General features: G+C 41.6%; 1 protein-coding gene across 1 annotated transcript in view; it reads right to left on the minus strand.

Annotated features, from left to right (window-relative positions):
• The window catches only part of LOC136867036 (uncharacterized), a 98,314-nt gene that overhangs the window by 56,559 nt on the left and 22,071 nt on the right, over window positions 1-19,684 (minus strand). The window lies entirely within an intron of this gene.

Below are 19,684 nucleotides of genomic sequence, written 5' to 3' on the forward strand. Positions count from 1 at the left end.
ACATATTTCCCTTCTTATTCGTCATAGGGTCCGCCTCTGTGGTGTAGTGGTTAGCGTGATTAGCTGCCACCCCCGGAGGCCCGGGTTCGATTCCCGGCTCTGCCACGAAATTTGAAAAGTGGTATGAGGGCTGGAACGGGGTCCACTCAGCCTCGGGAGGTCAACTGAGTAGAGGTGGGTTCGATTCCCACCTCAGCCATCCTGGAAGTGGTTTTCCGTGGTTTCCCACTTCTCCTCCAGGCGAATGCCGGGATGGTACCTAACATAAGGCCACGGCCGCTTCCTTCCCTCTTCCTTGCCTATCCCTTCCAATCTTCCCATCCCTCCACAAGGCCCCTGTTCAGCATAGCAGGTGAGGCCGCCTGGGCGAGGTACTGGTCATTCTCCCCAGTTGTATCCCCGACCAGGAGTCTGAAGCTCCAGGACACTGCCCTTGAGGCGGTAGAGGTGGGATCCCTCGCTGTGTCCGAGGGAAAAGCCGACCCTGGAGGGTAAACAGATGATGATGATGATGATGATTCGTCATAGGATTAATTTGTACTGCTTATAAGATCAGAAATGTCCTTTTGTACTACTTTTACATAGTACTTACTGATAGTCCTAGAGTAGAACGCAGCCCGGAAGGCGGTTTCGTTGCACAGAGAGAGACAGAAGTATGAGGTGCGGTGATGCCAATGTGGCTACTCATAACAGCATGTATGTGTAAACATTTTTTCATCCAGTTATATCTTGAATTCCAAAGCGATGACCTATATTTTTTTGTGGGCTTAAACGTTTTCTAAAAGTCCAAATTAATTTTTAACATCAAACCCCGCGAAAGTGTTGAAGAAAATTTTCGAGATATTAAGGAAGGTAAATGGACGGTCCAGTTTCAATGCCGTAGGATATTCGCCGTTTTTATACATATCAAATATTGTTGTTCGCAGAACATTTTTAATGAAATCATCGAGGACCGTCACTGGCTTCTTCCTCTAAGGGTTCTTCTCTGGCGACCTGAATACGGCAGTATTTTTATTTCCGAAGCTTCTTTTATCCTCTGTACTGTTCGCAGACCGATACCACACGCAAGTGCTGTCTTCTTTAGAAGCGTGGCAACATGGCGTTCCTCACCTTCTCCGCCTATGAACGCCTGCTGCTGCATGCTTGTTGTTGTTGTTTGAGTCATCAGTCCATAGACTGGTTTGATGCAGCTCTCCATGCCACCCTATCCTGTGCTAACCTTTTCATTTCTACGTAACTATTGCATCCTACGTCTGCTCTAATCTGCTTGTCATATTCATACCTTGGCCTACCCCTACGGTTCTTACCCCCTACACTTCCTTCAAAAACCAACTGAACAAGTCCTGGGTGTCTTAAGATGTGTCCTATCATTCTAACTCTTCTTCTCGTCAAATTTAGCCAAATAGATCTCCTCTCACCAATTCGATTCAGTATCTCTTCATTCGTGATTCGATCTATCCATCTCACCTTCAGCATTCTTCTGTAACACCACATTTCAAAAGCTTCTATTCTCTTTCTTTCTGAGCCAGTTATTGTCCATGTTTCACTTCCATACAATGCCACGCTCCACACGAACGTCTTCAAAAACATATTTCTAATTCCGATATCAATGTTTGAAGTGAGCAAATTTCTTTTCTTAAGAAAGCTCTTCCTTGCTTGTGCTAGTCTGCATTTTATGTCCTCCTTACTTCTGCCATCGTTGGTTATTTTACTACCCAAGTAACAATATTCATCTACTTCTTTTAAGACTTCATTTCCTAATCTAATATTTCCCGCATCACCTGCCTTCGTTCGACTGCACTCCATTACTTTTGTTTTGGACTTATTTATTTTCATCTTGTACTCCTTACCCAAGACTTCATCCATACCATTCAGCAACTTCTCGAGATCTTCTGCAGTCTGCATGCTTACCAAATACAAATACACTTTAAATACTATTTCCCTTGCCTGTCGACGGAATACTTGTCCTTTTGCTTTTCGTACATACGCAAATAGTTCCCTAAATTCGTAGATTATGATATTTACAAATAAAACTCGAAACATTCACTCGTGACCCGCACAAACAGGCACCTCTTACTGAAATGATTCTATTGGTTCAGCGGAAAACACGTCATACTACAAAACGTGCGAATGTTACTGCGCAACCCTCTTCAACCGCCTTCCGGGCTGCGTTCTACTCTAGTATTAACTGAGATATATTTTAATTATTTTTTACCATTCACATGAATATTATTCTTTCACTCAGAGTGCGTAAAGTTATAGTTTAGATTCTAGTCATTCATCCCTTAACCTTGAATATAGATTTTCATCAAATTCTACAGTATTGTACCGTTTTCTCGTCGTGTGCTTACATGCTAGGAAAGTCTTTAAACTGCTAATAAAGCATCCTTCTTACTAAATACGAAAATGTACCGTAACTGTAACACTTATAACTGCCACAATAATTTCAATTTTTTTCTGTCGGATTGAAAATGAAAACCTACGACCTGTTTTCCAGTCATTGACCGGGTCAGAATGGATGAATCATATATGGGCTATTAGTACGATGGGGTCGCCACTCCCAAAGTGATTTATGAATGATATGAGAGATCCTATGAAATGAGAATGGAGAGTGTTGCTGGAATGAAAGATGACAGGGAAAACATGTACCCGGAGAAATCCCTGTCCCGCCTCCGCTTTGTCTAGCACAAGTCTCACATGGAGTGACCGGGATTTGAACCACGGTATCCAGCGGTGAGAGGCCGACGCGCTGCCGTCTGAGCCAAGGAGGCTCCCCTTTGTTGGGTTAATCTTTAAAAATATTTAGAGGTCACCGAAACTACTACCATTTACAACTGGTGTTTAGTGCCATTTGAACAATTGTTAAAAGCAGACTTTTCATTCGAAATAATTCTATAATCTTCATGATAAGAAACATACTTAATTGACCGAGCAAGTTGGCCGCACGGTTAGGGGCGCGCGGCTGTAAGCTTGCATTCGAGATATAGTGGGTTCGAACCCCACTGCTGGCGGCCCTGAAGATGGTTTTCCGTGGTTTCTCATTTTCGAACCAGGCAAATGCTGGGGCTTGTAGCTTATTTAAGGCCACGGCCACTTCCTTCCCACTCCTAGCTATTTCCAATCCCATCGACGCCATAAGACCTATCTGTGTCGGTGCGACGTAAAGCAGATTTAAAAATAAAAAAATGCCCTAAGGCCCTAAAACAATAACATAACACTGACTGACTGTTGTTATTAGCTGCTGGCACTCATCTCCGCTACATGCCATTCCTGCTGTAATTACAAACATTAGCCCGTCAATGATGGGTACACATCCAGTTATTAAAATTTGTTTCTATGGAGAGTACACTTATTTTTATTTTGAAACGGAGAATTGACTTTCTATTTGCTAACACGGGGCGACCTAACAGTCGGTCTGTAACTGCTAAGCAGAGTCTTGGAGGGGCGTGTCAGTCCAACTGATGAGCCCAAATGGCAGGTCTGGGCGAAACTCTGCAAATGCACACGGCCTGATTTTATTGCTGTGATATTTACATCCTCTCATGTCCTTTCGTGCTCTTGTAGTTACCATCACTATAATTTCACATAATTTATGAACTATTTTATAGACCAATTGTTTAAAAATAATTATCTTTGGATGTTCTTCAACTCGTAGGCAATTCTCCACATGCCAATTCCTTACCGTAAAATGGAAACAACTTTAAGCATGAAATACCAAAGCACAGGTGTTTGTATAAGAAGATCGTAAAGGAAGAAGAGCGTTTGCGTAATTATTTGAAGAAGACCTGAAATATGTTCGGCCCATTTAAAATGTTTCGAAGATTTCATAACAACATTTACGTAGCACTTGCCCATTTTTTTTTACATATGTCTGATGTGAAGATCTAAATGAGGTATTTACCGCCGAAGGTTCCTTTGCGTGTGCTGTGCAGTGAATACAATGATTTGTTTTTCCGTCTGTATTAAGATATTTCATCTGTTGCATCAGTGGCGGCGATAAAGACCCCACAGACCCCTTGGGGCGGAGGAAGGGGGGGGGGCATGACTGTTTCTTAATTCAGTAGTTGAAGAGTGATTTTACATATTGATAAAGCTATAGCACACAACACAGTATTATTTGTATTACAGATAGTTATTCCAAACTTAGGCCATCGTAGTGCAGAACTTCTTTCGTCATTAGGAGTACGGTAGTTATATGTGAAAGAATGTGAGTTTCTCAACCTGTTCCAATATTAACTACTCCTTGCTGCCACTCACAACAATCAACAAGGCTTTTGAAGTAATTAGCCAGTTCTGAGAACCCACTAGTCAGCGAAGATGTGATAACAAAGATATCCTCCTTATCTAAACTTTAAATACTGAAGTTTCGAGCCTGTTTATAACTCTCGGCAGTCAGTGTAACTAAGTAGGCCTACGATGGACGGTTAAGTTGTAAATAGTAGTAAATTATTTGGTCCTAGGAACAAGATTATTTCTTTATATAGTGACGGTCAGCGTGTTTTGGTTACGGTACTGTAATTGGAATATGCTTCCCATTTGTGTGTGTGTGCATTCGTAGCATGTAAGTGTATCATTTTAATTCCTTCCGATTTAAAAATGACATTATTATTATTATTGCTATTATTATTATTATTATTATTATTATTATTATTATTATTATTATTATTATTATTATTATTATTATTATCGTCGTCGTTGGTGTTCATTGTAAAAATATGCAACCTTATACTTCGAAATAAACTTGTAACCTTCCTTATCAGGAGACGACGGACCCATTTTCAATTATTGCGGGGGCGGGGTGCTGAGCTTCTTAGTGCCGCTACTGTGTTGCATGTATTTTATATAATATACCGTTATTTTATATTTTTTATACATATGGTATGTACTTCATGTATTTGTACATGATGTTTTGCTGGTTTCATGTGTACTTGCCGAATGTCAAATATAAAAATAAGTTTCGAAGTCAAGACCGTAAATATTTATGTTAATAATATTTATTACAGCCAGACCCACATATGCGTGTGTTGTACCTGTTAATGAAACTCTGTTCTTTATTTACGGAACCGGGCCTAACGATTGAAAGTATCTGTGTTGGCTTTGTAGCTGTAAATATTTACGAGAGAAACCATTGATTTGTAACCGGAGAGAGGCCGTGATATCTGAAGCGTGTCGAACATCACTGCTCTCAATGTGACCTTTATTGAAGCGAACCGGTTCATGATGGCCTTGGCAGCTCAACTTTATTCGAAGAATCTGATCGGTAGCTTTCCCCCAGCGCCCACTGTTTGCCAAGAAGAAAGCGACACAGGGTCGACGCCAAGCAGATGACAATAACTTTCACTTCCAATAATTCTCATTCTTTGACCTCTCAGATTATAAAACAGTTTTCATGAATTATGCAATCTGTGTCGTCACTCCATACTCCCGCCTCGTTGCAGTGCTGTCACAGGGGCTGGATCGTTCTTTGGCTCTGCCCGAAACACATACCCCAGGATGTTCACATGGCGGAATGCCAACAAGAGTGAAAGTTAATAGGGATTGTGAACTATCCAGTGGTATTTACTCTAGGAAGAATAGTTGTGGGTCGCGAGCTGTGAAGTAGGTGTACAGTGGCAACAGGCCAACCCTGCATGCTAGTGTTATGTGCAACAATAGAACCAGATTCTTCATCGTAGGGTTCCTCTTCAGCCCTGAGCTCCTGTAGGGGGATGTAATATTCACTATGGTATCATATATCATTGTTCTCCCTGATTCTAGGGGAACAACCGTCCCGCATTTTAAGGGGAGTATTAGTGGAAAGAAAGAGAAAATTACACGCGTACAATGTATACTTATGTTCGTTTCTCACCACTTCTGGTATTCTTTTTTGCTGTTTTTGTTGTCAAAGCTCTTTGAGGAGGAAGAGGAAGCACTCGGACAATGCACAATAAAGACTACAGCGCTGGCGCGTTTTAGCGACTGTTTCTATTAAAAAGCGAATTTTAATTTAAATTAACTTTTAATTGCAATATCTGAAGAAAACAATTTTATTCAGACAAATAACCCGTTTTCTTAGGAACTATAGAAGATACGGTAGACTCTTGATTTGTCAAAGATCATTTGTAATACAATACCCTTAATAGGGGCCTACCTGTACAAATGGTAGAGATATCTTGTATATTTGCAGTAAAATGCACAAAAGAGAAGGAAAAACTGAAATAAAAACAATCGAAAAAGATTTTATCTTAACTCCTAGAATATGTAGCATACTGCAATCAACCTAGAAGAGTAGCCTAAGTACTTGAAGTACGTATAAGTAACCTGCAAACGTTTCATTAAGCTGCATGAAGTACTTCTTGAGAAAATGGGTCATGCAATTGACAAATTTAACATTAGTGGGATAGGCCACTGATACTCCCTTTACCGGGCGAGTTGGCCGTGCGTGTAGAGGCGCGCGGCTGTGAGCTTGCATCCGGGAGATAGTAGGTTCGAATCCCACTATCGGCAGCCCTGAAGATGGTTTTCCGTGGTTTCCCATTTTCACACCAGGCAAATGCTGGGGCTGTACCTTAATTAAGGCCACGGCCGCTTCCTTCCAACTCCTAGGCCTTTCCTATCCCATCGTCGCCATAAGACCTATCTGTGTCGGTGCGATGTAAAGCCCCTAGCAAAAAAGAAAAGAAAAAGATACTCCCTTTAAGGTATTTTGTAAATGTACCGTCATTGGTCCCTCAATTGTCCCGTTTTCTATCTGAACGAATTTTCGTGTTATTGTCAACAGTACGAATTTTCACAATATGCAACTGTCCCGTTATCTGGCTTTAACTAAACATAGCATACCGTTGCTAACAGTATGATCTTTGAAAGTGCAAAGAAGCCGGTTATAGCATATTTGGAGAAGCGTTCCGCATTTACTGAATGACAAAGAAATGTTGGCTTGTGCAAGAAGTGCCGATAAGTACAGTTTCAAGCAGATAGTTATACTTATGTTAAGGTTTTCAGTATTTCTATACTTAGTGTTTATAACTAGAGGATGTCCGGCTCCATAGCGTGGTCGCCTTTGGTCACAGGGGTCCCGGGTTCGATTCCCGGTAGGGTCGGGAATTTCAACCATCATTGGTTAATTTCGCTGGCACGAGGGCTGGGTGTATGTGTCGTCCTCATCACCATTTCATCATGACGCGCAGGTCGCCTACGGGAGTCAAATCACCTGGCGAGCCGAACATGTTCTCGGACACTCCCGGCACTAAAAGCCATACGCCAGTTCATTTACTAAGAGGTTGAAATTTACAACAAGTGCTGTTAGAAAGTTAGACACTTATAAAACTAAGATGTGTCCCGAATATGTCATTTTTCCTCATTTCCAATATTAAAAAAGCGTGTGATAACATTTAGACTATATAATATTCAATATTTTGATAATTTGTTGACTTTTATATGTTTTCATTTCGATGAAGGGTCTTCAACGCACTGACTGGAAAAGAAATTGTGCAATAACTCTGAGTGAAATGTATTTTTATATGTTATTATTTCAGTAGGAGTAATCTTGGTCCGTCTCTGTGGTGTAGTGGTTAGTGTAATTAGCTGCCACCACTGGAGGCACGGGTTCGATTCCCGGCTGTGCCAAGAAATTTGAAAAGTGGTACGAGGGCTGGAACGGAGTCTCGGGAGGCCAACTAAGTAGAGAGGGGTTTGATTCCCACCTCAGCCATCCTCGAAGTGATTTTCCATGGTTTCCTACTTATCCTCCAAGCCAATACCGGGATGGTACCTAACTTAAGGTCACAGCCCTTTCCTTTCCTCTTCCTTGTCTATCCCTTCCGATCTTCCCATCCCCCTACAAAGCACATGTTCAGCATGGCAGATGAGGCCGCCTGGGTGGGGCATTGATCCTCCTTCCCAGTTGTATCCCCCTCCGACACAAAGTATCACTCACAGGACGCTGCCATTGAGGCGGTAGAGGTGTGATCCCTCGCTGAGTCATGGAGGGAAAACGGATTAAGAAAGAAAGAAAGAAAGAAAGAAAGAAAGAAAGAAAGAAAAGATTACTCTTCGTCAAAAAAGGAGGGAAACTGGCAACAAAATGTTAACAGTTTTGTTGCTTTAAAATGTAGCTGTCTCCCAAAATTGTGGAATGTCCCTCTTTTTTGATCTGATTCCATGCCATTGATTTGCCAGATGAGATCATGAATTGTTCTTTCACATGGCTCATCTGTCTCCCTTCAATATAAGCTCTTTTAGGATGAGTTATTTGTGCGGTCAACTTCCTTCTCCAGAAAAACATGTTTGTCACATCGATCTTATTCGTTTCCTTTCTCAATGTCCTCGACTGACAAACATACATTACCAGTCTTATTTTCAGGTTCTTGGAAATCTGTTGGTCTCTCCACATAAATATTAATTTTTCTATTGGCACCAGTGTGCATTTCCGTTGCGTCGTACGGTAGGGTTCTTATAGTATAATTTTTATAAACTTGAACGTTTCCAAATTGTGTACTTAAAACTGCGACATTTTGTAAAAAAAAATAGAGACATGATAAAAATAACGAATTCAGAAGTAAATTAATCGCGTATCGTAAATCATATGTCACAAACCAAACGAAACCAAACCCCATGGCACTACAGCCCTTGAAGGGCCTTGGCCTATCAAGCGACCGCTGCTCAGCCTGAAGGCCTGCAGATTACGAGGTGTCGTGTGGTCAGCACGACGAATCCTCTCGGCCGTTATTCTTGGCTTTCTACACCGGGGCCGCTATCTCACCGCCAGTAGCTCCTCAATTCTAATCACGTAGGCTGAATGGACCTCGAACCAGCCATCAGGTTCAGGTAAAATCCCTGACCTGGCCCGGAATCGAACCCCAGACCTCCGGGTAAGAGGCAGGCACGCTACCCCTACACCACGGGGGCCGGCTAATCATACGTCACATCACATTTTATTATTAGAAAAATGTTCTTCAGAAAATACAACAGTAAAGTAGATTTGAAACTGATAACTGTGTTTTATTTTTTTCATTTTACTTTCAGTTTTCACAATTAAGGAATTTCTTAAGAGGATTACTGCAGTTCGAAGCCTTACTTTCAACACCACTTTTATGTTCTTCTCGTTTTTACGGGGTTGACTACGTCCAATCGACCATCAGGCGAAAAGAAAAAAATGCACGAAGTACGTCGTACATTCTAAATTTTCATCTAAACCTTTAATGAAAGAAAATTCTGTCCAGATATTAGTGTTTATACGGCACTTTTGTTTCAGTATGATGAAAAACGATGCAGAGTTATAACATTCTACAACTACAACCACTTCAGCTGTGATACTGGTGTTGTATGTAACCGGAAATTGATCTGAGATTCAGGATTCGAACCTGGGGTCCTCTGAATCGAAGTCAAATTAGTTGACCATTCAGCTCCTTCCTCCTGCTCATTGCAGATATTTCTAGAGTCACTCCAGTCACTCAAATCATTTTGGTTTTGACCGGAGGTTTAAGGCCTGAGTTCCTGACGCCACGTCACTTTTCAAGTGAAAATGAATTCCAACCCAGGATCAAACTTCGGCCGCGCAGGCGAAAAGCTAGCAACTAAGCAGAATTCGTGTTTCTTTCACGAAGGATATTTAGAAGCGCGTTATTTGAAAACATAAATAATAATAATAATAATAATAATAATAATAATAATAATAATAATAATAATAATAATAATAATCCGGCTCCTTCGCTTTAGGTCAACGTAGCGGTATTTGGTTCCGAGGGCCCCGGGTTCGATTCCTGCCTACGATGTGGACTTTAGTCTTGTCTGGTAAATTCGTCTGGTTCGTCAACTCTCTCCCGGAGTTCACTGTGACTTACGTGACAAATTATTGAGCTTTTCTTTGATTAATCCTCATTGTGATTTAATATTTGTTGATAGAACGACAACCTGACTAAACGAGCCGGGCTGAGTGGCTCAGACAGTTGAGGCGCTGACCTTCTGACCCCAACTTGTGAGGTTCGATCCTGGCTTGCTCAGTCCGGTGGTATTTGAAGATGATCAAATACGTCAGCCTCTTGTCGGTAGATTTACTGGCACGTAAAGAACTCTTGCCGGGCAAAACTCCGGTACCTCGACGTCTCCAATTAGTGGGAAGTAAAAATAATAAAATGATTAACAACTTGACTGCAGCTTGGCGAATGCTCCAGTCTTCTGGATCGCACAATGCAAGGAAGCTTCAGAAGGAAACTGGTGACATTACTTTCAATTTCTTGGCACTCGTTGCTTCACATGTTGGATGAGTAAGTCGGCTTGGGCGTTGGCGTGACCTTCAGCAGTGCGAGGTTCTGTCGTAGATTTTTATAACCTCAAGGAAATGTAAATCTCGAGGGAGTATTATCGACACAAGGATACGATTGGTATCGGCGAGCTACAGAATATACCATATACGTAGTGAATGTTCGGCTGGATAGGGCGAACATTCGAACTTCCAGCGATGCCCTGGATGTCCTGCGAGTTACGTAGGAAATCAGCAGGCGCACGAACGTTTCTTCGTTATAATACTGAGCAGCACTGGGAGGAAATTCACGTTTTGACTTTCAGAGTTGGTTTGTACTTTAGGAATTCTGAAACATGCTGGCATATTTTATTCCAAACCTAAACTTCCACGTTTGGTCTAACCAACACTAGCGAACACGAATATTAGTGAACGTTGTGAATGCTGCCTGCTGCACTGAGCGTGTTTGTGCAGGACTAGAGTAGAACGCAGCCCGGAAGGCGGTTTGAAGAGGCTTGCGCAATAACATTCGCGCGCTTTGTAGTATGACGTGTTTTCCGCTGAGCCAATAGAATCATTTCAGTAAGAGGTGCCTGTTTGTGCGGATCACGAGTGAATGTTTCGAGTTTTATTTGTAAATATCATAATCTACGAATTTAGGGAACTATTTGCGTGTGTACGGTAGATCCAGGAAGAGCAAAAAGACAAGTATTCCGTCGACAGGCAAGGGGAAATAGTATTTAAAGTGTATTTGTATTTTGTGAGCATGCAGCAGCAGGCGTTCATAGACGGAGAAGGTGAGAAACGCCATGTTGCCACGCTTCTAAAGAAGACAGCACTTGCGCGTGGTATCGGTCTGCGAACAGTACAGAGGATAAAAGAAGCTTCGGAAATAAAAATACTGCCGTATTCAGGTCGCCAGAGAAGAACCCTTAGAGGAAGAAGCCAGTGACCTCGATGATTTCATTAAAAATGTTCTGATATGTATAAAAACGGCGAATATCCTACGGCATTGAAACTGGACCGTCCATTTTCCTCAACACTTTCGCGGGGTTTGATGTTAAAAATTAATTTGGACTTTAAGGAAACATTTAAGCCCACGAAAAATATAGGTCATCGCTTTGAAATTCAAGATATAACTGGAAGAAAAAAATGTTTACACGTTCATGCTGTTATGCTCCCCGCCCTTCGCCTTTCATTTCTCTCACCTTACATTTACCTTCCTTAATATCTCGAAAATTTTCCTTAACACTTTCGCGGGGTTTGATGTTAAAAATTAATTTGGACTTTAAGGAAACGTTTAAGCTCACGAATAATATAGGCCATCGCTTTGAAATTAAAGATATAACTGCAAGAAAAAAATGTTTACACGTTCATGCTGTTATGCTCTCTGCCCTTCGCCTTCATTTCTCTCAACTTCCATTTAACTTCTTTAATATCTCGAAAATTTCCCTCAAAACTTTCGTGGGGTTTGATGTTAAAAATTAATTTGGACTTTTAGGAAACGTTTAAGCCCACGAAAAATATAGGTCATCGCTTTGGAATTCAAGATATAACTGGATGAAAAAAATGTTTACACATACATGCTGTTATGGGTAGCCAAATTGACATCACCGCACCTCATACTTCTGTCTCTCTCTGCGCAACGAAACCGCCTTCCGGGCTGCGTTCTACTCTAGTCGATATCACTGGCAGCAAGCGTTTCTTGTCATTGTGAACTCACGAGTGATAAAATATTTTAATGTAACATAATTCAATAATTAATTCGCATAAAATATGTATTATAAAATACAACAACAAGTAGCTCACAATTTCACATTACTTAAGGTTACAGTGCAGGCCTATGCCTTCCTCTCCAGAGTGGCGCAAACGGTATGTTTTTTCTTTATAGCGTTTACTCTCCTCCGTAATCTGGTGAGGACAATTTTTCATTATCTCCACTACTTCAAAAGATATGTTCAGTATACATATCACTTGCAACGACTCGCTCTGCTGTATGCTTGTTGGTCATTTTTACACGTGGTTTTCATGATAATTGAATTTATTTGAATCGGTGATGTATTTTGTTTACATAAACAAAATGCTTTAATTTAACTTTCACAAATTAAAAAAGGAATATATTAGAGTTTATGAAATGTGTGGTGGACGAGAGTCCCATAAGTCTTTAATTCCTGTACTGAAAACAGGTGCTGGTAAAACCAAAGACAACCTAGGGAAATAGGGGTACTCAAGCTCACGAGAATCAACCCTGTATCTATACAAAGAGGTCCAGAATGTCAAACATCAGAGTTCCCCCCCTACCTTGCACTGGGGAGGAGTTACAGACACGTGACAGCGGCATTACTGTTGTCCGCTTCTGGGATAAAGTAGTGTAGATAGAAACAACATGTTATTGATAGTGTATAGTCCTTTGGGCTTTTGCCGTGTCAAGAAAATAAGGTTGACACGGTATAAGTCCAAAAGCTTATACACTATCATGTCTATAAGTACGGGCCGTACCGGGCGAGTTGGCTGTGCGCGTAGAGGCGCGCGGCTGTGAGCTTGCATCCGGGAGATAGTAGGTTCGAATCCCACTATCGGCAGCCCTGAAGATGATTTTCCGTGGTTTCCCATTTTCACACCAGGCAAATGCTGGGGCTGTACCTTAATTAAGGCCACGGCCGCTTCCTTCCAACTCCTAAGCCTTTCCTATCCCATCGTCGCCATAAGACCTATCTGTGTCGGTGCGACGTAAAGCCCCTAGCAAAAAAAAAGTACGGGCCGTGAAAGCATTAATGGCATTATTGATTAATTCCCTTTGTAAATATCATTGTAAATGAGCATATTCTTTTATCTAGCTTCTAGTTTGTGTATTTTTTCTTTCGTTTTGAGTCGCTTTCTTTTTTATTCAGTTATGATAGTTAAACATGTTTCTTTTCTGTATAAGTTACTTTTTATGCATGTGTAAGTTTACTTAATGCTTGTTGTTTAAAGGAGCCTAATATCTCGGTCAACTTTCGTTGTCTTCCGACCTCGTCACTATAGTTACCATGTTCATTAGATCCCCAGTCGGGATCAAAGTGAGCAGAAGTTCTTTGAAACAAAGTCGTACCCAACCTTGCAAGCCCATTCTCTCCCATCTTCTCCCAGGTATATTTTTACTCCTCCACAGTGACTCCAATGCCTTTGCTGGCGAGACCGAGTGTTTACAGTGCATTGTGTCTTCTGGTGTGGGCTAGAACGATTTTGTTCCTTTCATTGATCTGTCTCTGCCTTATCCTTGGCTTTAGCAATATGAAAACAACTGAGGTATGAGCGATGCTAGTAATGTTATTCATTATGCAGCCAGTCCCCGCTATTAATGGCGTAAAAATGTTGCTCTTAGGGTCGGATGGTGCATGCATTTCAGTTGGCTTGGCAGACTGATATGTAATAGCAACTTCTGGCTCAGTGAGGAAAGCAACGGGAAACTACCCCACTCCTCATTTCCCTAGTACGCCTCTTTAGTGATGCCTATGCCATCTATGATAGCTAATGGTGAAGCTGTTGAGGATCCAACCAGCCTTCGGACTGAGGACTGAACATACATACATACATACAGCGACTTCAGTATGTCCTAGTATCTAAAGCGTCCGGCTCCATGGCTAAATGGTTAGCGTGTTGGCCTTTGGTCACAGGGGTCCCAAGTTCGATTCCAGGCAGGGTCGGGAATTTTAACCATAACAGAACTGGTTAATTTCACTGGCCACGGGGGCTGGGTCTTCATCATCATTTCATCCTCATCACGAAGCGCAGGTTGCCTACGGGAACCAAATAATAAGACCTGCATTTGGCGAGCCGAACTTGTCCTCGGACACTCCTGGCACTAAAAGCCGTACGCCATTTCATTTCATTTAGTATCTAAAACAATAATCAATGTGATGATCGTGAGTAGGAGAGCGAGCGGCAATTGGGGGCTGCCAGGCGTCCTCCTTTTCCTGTATATGCCCTATTTTTAGGTTCCATTCTTTTCTCCGCAGTTTTTTTCGACCAAGTCCTGTATTGTCCTCTTTTCCTTAAACGTCAAATTTACAATTCATCCAGTGCATGTGTTAAGAGCATTAGAATATCGATAGTTAAGAAGTATAACCCATCGATGACGTGATTTTTTAAACAGTTCGAAGACAATCGAATGTTGGTGTTAATATTTCCGAGCGTATAAAAGGTTGCAGCACACAAACTGAAACAGAGAACGTATTGGGCATATATATTGATGCACTCTGTTCTGTGTAATAACCCTTTCGTTACAGAAATTACTTATGCACATGTCTTTGCATGCTTCTAAGCCATCTAAGCTTATTTGTGGTTGTGTTGTCCGGCTCCATGGCTAAATGGTTAGCGTGCTGGCCTTTGGTCACAGGAGTCCCGGGTTCGATTACAGACAGGTTCGGGAATTTTAACCATCATTGGTTAATTTCTCTGGCACGGGGGCTGAGTGTATGCGTGTTCTTCATGATCATTTCATCCTCATCACGACTCGCAGGTCGCCTACGGGAGTCAAATGAAAAGACCTGCATCTGGCGAGCCGAACATGTCCTCGGACACTCCCGGAACTAAAAGCCATACGCCATTTCATTTTTGTGGTTGTGTTGAGTTTTTGTTAAACTTTTATACGTGGCAGATATTCCAAAATGAAAGTCTGACTCATTGGCTGAACGGCCAGCGTTGATGCCTTTTGTTCAGAGTGGTTCCGCGTTCGATTCCCAGCCGGGTCGGGGGATTTTAATCTCGCCTGATTAATTCTTCTGGCTCGGGGACTGGCTGTTTGTGCTTGTCCCAACACACGCCTCCTGCTATTCAGACAACACACCATACTACCAACCACCACAGAAACACGCAATACTGATTGCATTCCTCTATAGAGGGTTGGCGTCAGGAAGAGCATTCGGGCGTAAAACAGGGACAAATCCACATATGTGTAACACAGTTTATAACCGTGACCCCAAAGGTGTGGGAAAAGCGGTAGAAGAAGAATATATTCCAGAATGAAAGTGTAAATTCAACAAGTTCTAGTGAAAGACATCAGTAATGATATTCACTATTTGTGTGGAAGTGAAAATTAAGATTAAATACAATGGCTGACAGGAGTTAGGGTATTTTGTTTGTATTATGTATTGACACTTTCCTCTTTCTTTCCAAGCTGAGATCTACAGTAGTCTCCCTAGGGGCTATCTAAATCCAACAGAACATGCAAAAAGTAAATTCTTATGTCTTTATCTTGTTTTGTCTAATTACATTCCAATGACAAATTCCTTTATTGTATTTCGTTCAAGGTTTCCACCAAGACTCCACGTAATAAAAATGCATACACCGCAGCGAACTGGTTAGTCCATGAGGAGTTGCGCCACAGGCACGTGCTTGGCTACCGCATCCCCCGCCCATTTAGGTGGTCCAGCGCAGTGGCGGCGCGTGGATGAAACGTCTGGGGCAGGAGTGTACGCAGAAATTATTTTCGCGGGGAGGGGGACATTGATTATTAAAATTTGGGGACTTTTATGTTGGGTGCATATTGTGAAATTAGAAACACTAAAACTTTCAAAATAACATAATTTAACATAATTATTTAAGTGAGCATATTTGTATTCATGTTGATGATTCCAATATCAGACGTCTCCTGGGTTTTTGGCCAGCTCCTACGGCCTCATGTTTTTCTTTGTGTATATACAAAAAAGCTAACCCATTCAATCTTTCCTGTGCGGTCATATTCTGCAAATAACCTTCTAAATATTTCAGGGGTGAAAAAGAGCGTTCTGGTTTGGCGGTGGTTACTAATAAGACAGCAAACACTTTCAGTACTCTTCCTAAAATTTTCATTTACATGGTTGCCACAATTAATCACAAGTTCCAAACTTCAAAATTTCGGGCGTTGGGGGATTTTTCTCCCCAGTCCTTCCTCTGCGTACGTCCCTGGTCTGCGGGTTCACTGTTTTGGAAAATAACGTGTTCAAATTTATTTTTTCTTGGTGTTTGCATACATGTAAAAAAAACAGCGACTGCGTTAATAGCAACGCGACTTTCCTTTCAAGGCACATGGCTTCAGTGGAATGAAAGAGAGAGAATATGAGGTATGAGGTGCAATTTGTTTAACTGCTCGAGTTTTGAAGGCGTTGCTTGCGTAGGAATAATTTCTTCAAGAACGTGTTAGGCAGACTACTGTTATTTATAACTTGACGTATTGTTCTGTTTACTTTTCATGAAACACGTGTTACTAACTAAAAGTTTCACTGATTACGCAAACTTAGGCTAAGCACGCCTGTTGATGCTATACAAATCGTAGTTTCTAAAATATTCTAGTTCAGTGCGGTTAATTACATCGTAACCGCAAAATCGTGAAATTAAAATCCCTTCAAAACTTACCACAAATGGCAAATTTTAACCGCGCGCTCCGAGACAGTACTTCGGCTAATTTCGCGGCTGTTCGTGTCTATCGTTGGTCCAGTCGCTTGCGATACCTGAGCTATGTTTTCTTTGTTCCTCATAGCCCCTTGCCTTGCGCATCCTCCTTACGTCCCACATCACCGCGCCCTCAGTCCTGAAATTGAACTTCTTCGCTGGTTCCAGAGTGCAGCCGATTGTTGACTGAATTGCAATTCAATCTGAAGAATGCCGGGGACCGATGCCCTCATGCTTGATCCGCCATGTTGAATCTCTAGCCTCGTCCGTTCGCGCCGTATTGGATGTTTGACCACAATGACATTATCGGTTCGCGAAGGCTCAACGGAAACTTTACCTTCATCCGACTCCATAGAGTTGGTGTGGGGCGTGGTAAACGGATATGTTACACGTAACAGTAAAACTCGTAGAAGTCAGGACATCAGCGGGCTCTGCTGGTGAATATAACAGCTATAATGTAGGGTGCCTTTAATCACGTGGAGACGGAATAGTCGAGATTCTGGGAATCTGTGCGATATGACTGTTGACGTCTTGTCATTAATCCGAATGATACGAACAGCAGTGAAAAAGAGGAGAGAGAGAGAGGAATCTGCAATGAGTTCATTCTTTATCCGATTCTAATTAGGTAAAGTACTTTATTTCAGTTTTTTTAATACTGTCTTTCCAAAACTATAATTCCCTTCTATACGATAATTTTATTGAAGTATTAAATATTATCAGTTTAAATTTTTCCTGCTTGAGTGATTTACTGCGTATTTACATTTTGGGCATAACCTCAAATCCATCGACCTTCCTTAATTTATTTCTTTTCTGAGATGTTAAATATCCAGATGTGATATGTCATTCGCTTGTTGTTTATTCCTCGTGGAAAGTACATCTAATTTGCTTCGTAATCCATATCCTCATTTCATTTCATCTACATGTGTTGGTCCTGTTTCGTGGCCCATTCGTTCACCAGATCTCACCCCACTTGATTTCTTCTAGTGGGCCATGTGAAAAGCCTTGTGTATGAGGCACCTGTCGAGAATGAAGAGGATCTCTTGGCAAGAATTCTCGCTGCCTGCGACGCTGTTCAAACGACACCGGGGATATTCGAACGAGTACGACAGAACTTTGTGTGACGCAGGGGGACGCCATTTCGAACATTTTTTGTAAATGGAGCAGCTTGTTCCCAGACTTAAATGAGTAGAATTTTGCTTAACTTTTGACTCGATCGTTTCCGGAGTATGGTTCTTTATCTCAAATTGATCTGTTTGCCATCCATCATACCTGAAAGTTTGTAACATCATCATGGATACACCCTGTATGTCCATGAAAGAAACGTGTAAACGATATCGAAAGTGTCCTGTATTTTTAATCCAAAAATTTGGTCAGTGTATTTTGAGAATGATGAGGTGAGCTAACAACCTCAGCTGTAAAACAGTGCCATTGGAGGCCAACCTAAAGGTGGTATTCAACATAAGACTCGGATAGTGACTAATAAATATGTTTAGGATACATACTGCCCCTTATGATTACAAACTCAATTGGAAATAATAATAATAATAATAATAATAATAATAATAATAATAATAATAATAATAATACCGCGTTCAGGCGGTAGAGAGCAGTCCATCAGAGACCAAAGTGGTGGGTCTGATCCCGACTCAGCACAGGGATCCTCAAACGTGCCTGTTTCGTGTCGTGAAGTTCTTTTAAAAAGTCTTGGATTAGGTAGGCCTATACAAAAGTCGGAGGTAGGTTTAGTTCAATTTGTGTTTGTTTATATGTTAGTTAATTAGTTTGTTTATTCTCATTACTGACAACGGCTGAACATTATTTCTCGAAACTCTGTATTCAAGTTCAGCGATAGCCGGCTTGTCCACTGACAGGAAATGACATATTTCTGCGGTAATATTACCTGGATCGAAAAAATAAAAATTGTTCAAGGTCCGCCTTGGTGGTGTGGTGGTTAGCATGATTATCTGCCACCACCGGAGGCCTGGGTCCAATTCTCGGCTCTGCCATGAAATTTGAAAAATGGTACGAGGGCTGGAACAGGGATCCACTCAACATCGGCAGGTCAACGTGTAGAGGACGGTTAGATTACCACTTCAGCCATCCTGGAAGTGGTTTTACGTGGTTTCCTACTTCTCCTCCGGGAAAATGCCGGGATGGTACCTAACTTAAGGTCATGGCCGCTTCCTTCCCTCTTCCTTGTCTATCCCTTTCAATCTCCCCATCTCCCACCAAGGCCCCTGTTCAGCATAGCAGGTAAGGCCGCCTGGGCGTGGACCTGGTCCTCCTTCGCAGTTTTATCCCGACCCAATGTCTCACGCTCCAGGACACTGCCCTTGAAGTGGCAGAAGTGGGATCCCTCGCTGAGTCCGAGGGAAAAGCCAACGCTTGAGGGTTAACAGATTAAGAAAGAAAGAAAGAAAGAAAGAAAGAAAGAAAGAAAGAAAAATTGTTCAAAATGTAATTTCCTATATTTTATGTTTCATAGTATTTTACTGTACGAGATAATCGCGATTATTACATTTATCTCAAACCCTAATTACCTCCACGAATATCTGTTCTGTCTAATACTTGTACGTAACACATTTTCAATGTTTTTATGTCCCATGTATGTTTACTGTATGAGCTCTGATAAGGATAATATTAAGCAACTTAGATATCTAGTGCAAAGACAAACCACGTCGAATATCACTGACCGTGGGTGACGGATAGTGGAGCTTGTTTTACAATATAAATAATCGTCTGAATGTACACCTTTCTTGGCACCAATCTACATCGACACATACTTTTGACCTCGAAAGTGAACGATTGAAGGTATTTTGAGATCTGCAATGATTCCATTTTATGTGTTGGTCTACTTACAGGAGTGACTCTCCAACATTCCCCCTCCCAGACACAACTTATTACTGAAGGCCAATGTTAAGTATGATCCGAACCCTTGACCTTACATTAAAATTATAATTCTGGTTCAATTATATGTTTATGTTGTTGAACCTTTCACCGGCCAACACAATGGGTTTGCAGGCGGTACAGAGCCAGTGCAAGGTAGATGTAGTG

This window comes from Anabrus simplex, chromosome 3, assembly GCF_040414725.1.
Source record: "Anabrus simplex isolate iqAnaSimp1 chromosome 3, ASM4041472v1, whole genome shotgun sequence".
In the NCBI taxonomy this organism is placed as follows: Eukaryota; Metazoa; Arthropoda; class Insecta; order Orthoptera; family Tettigoniidae; genus Anabrus; species Anabrus simplex.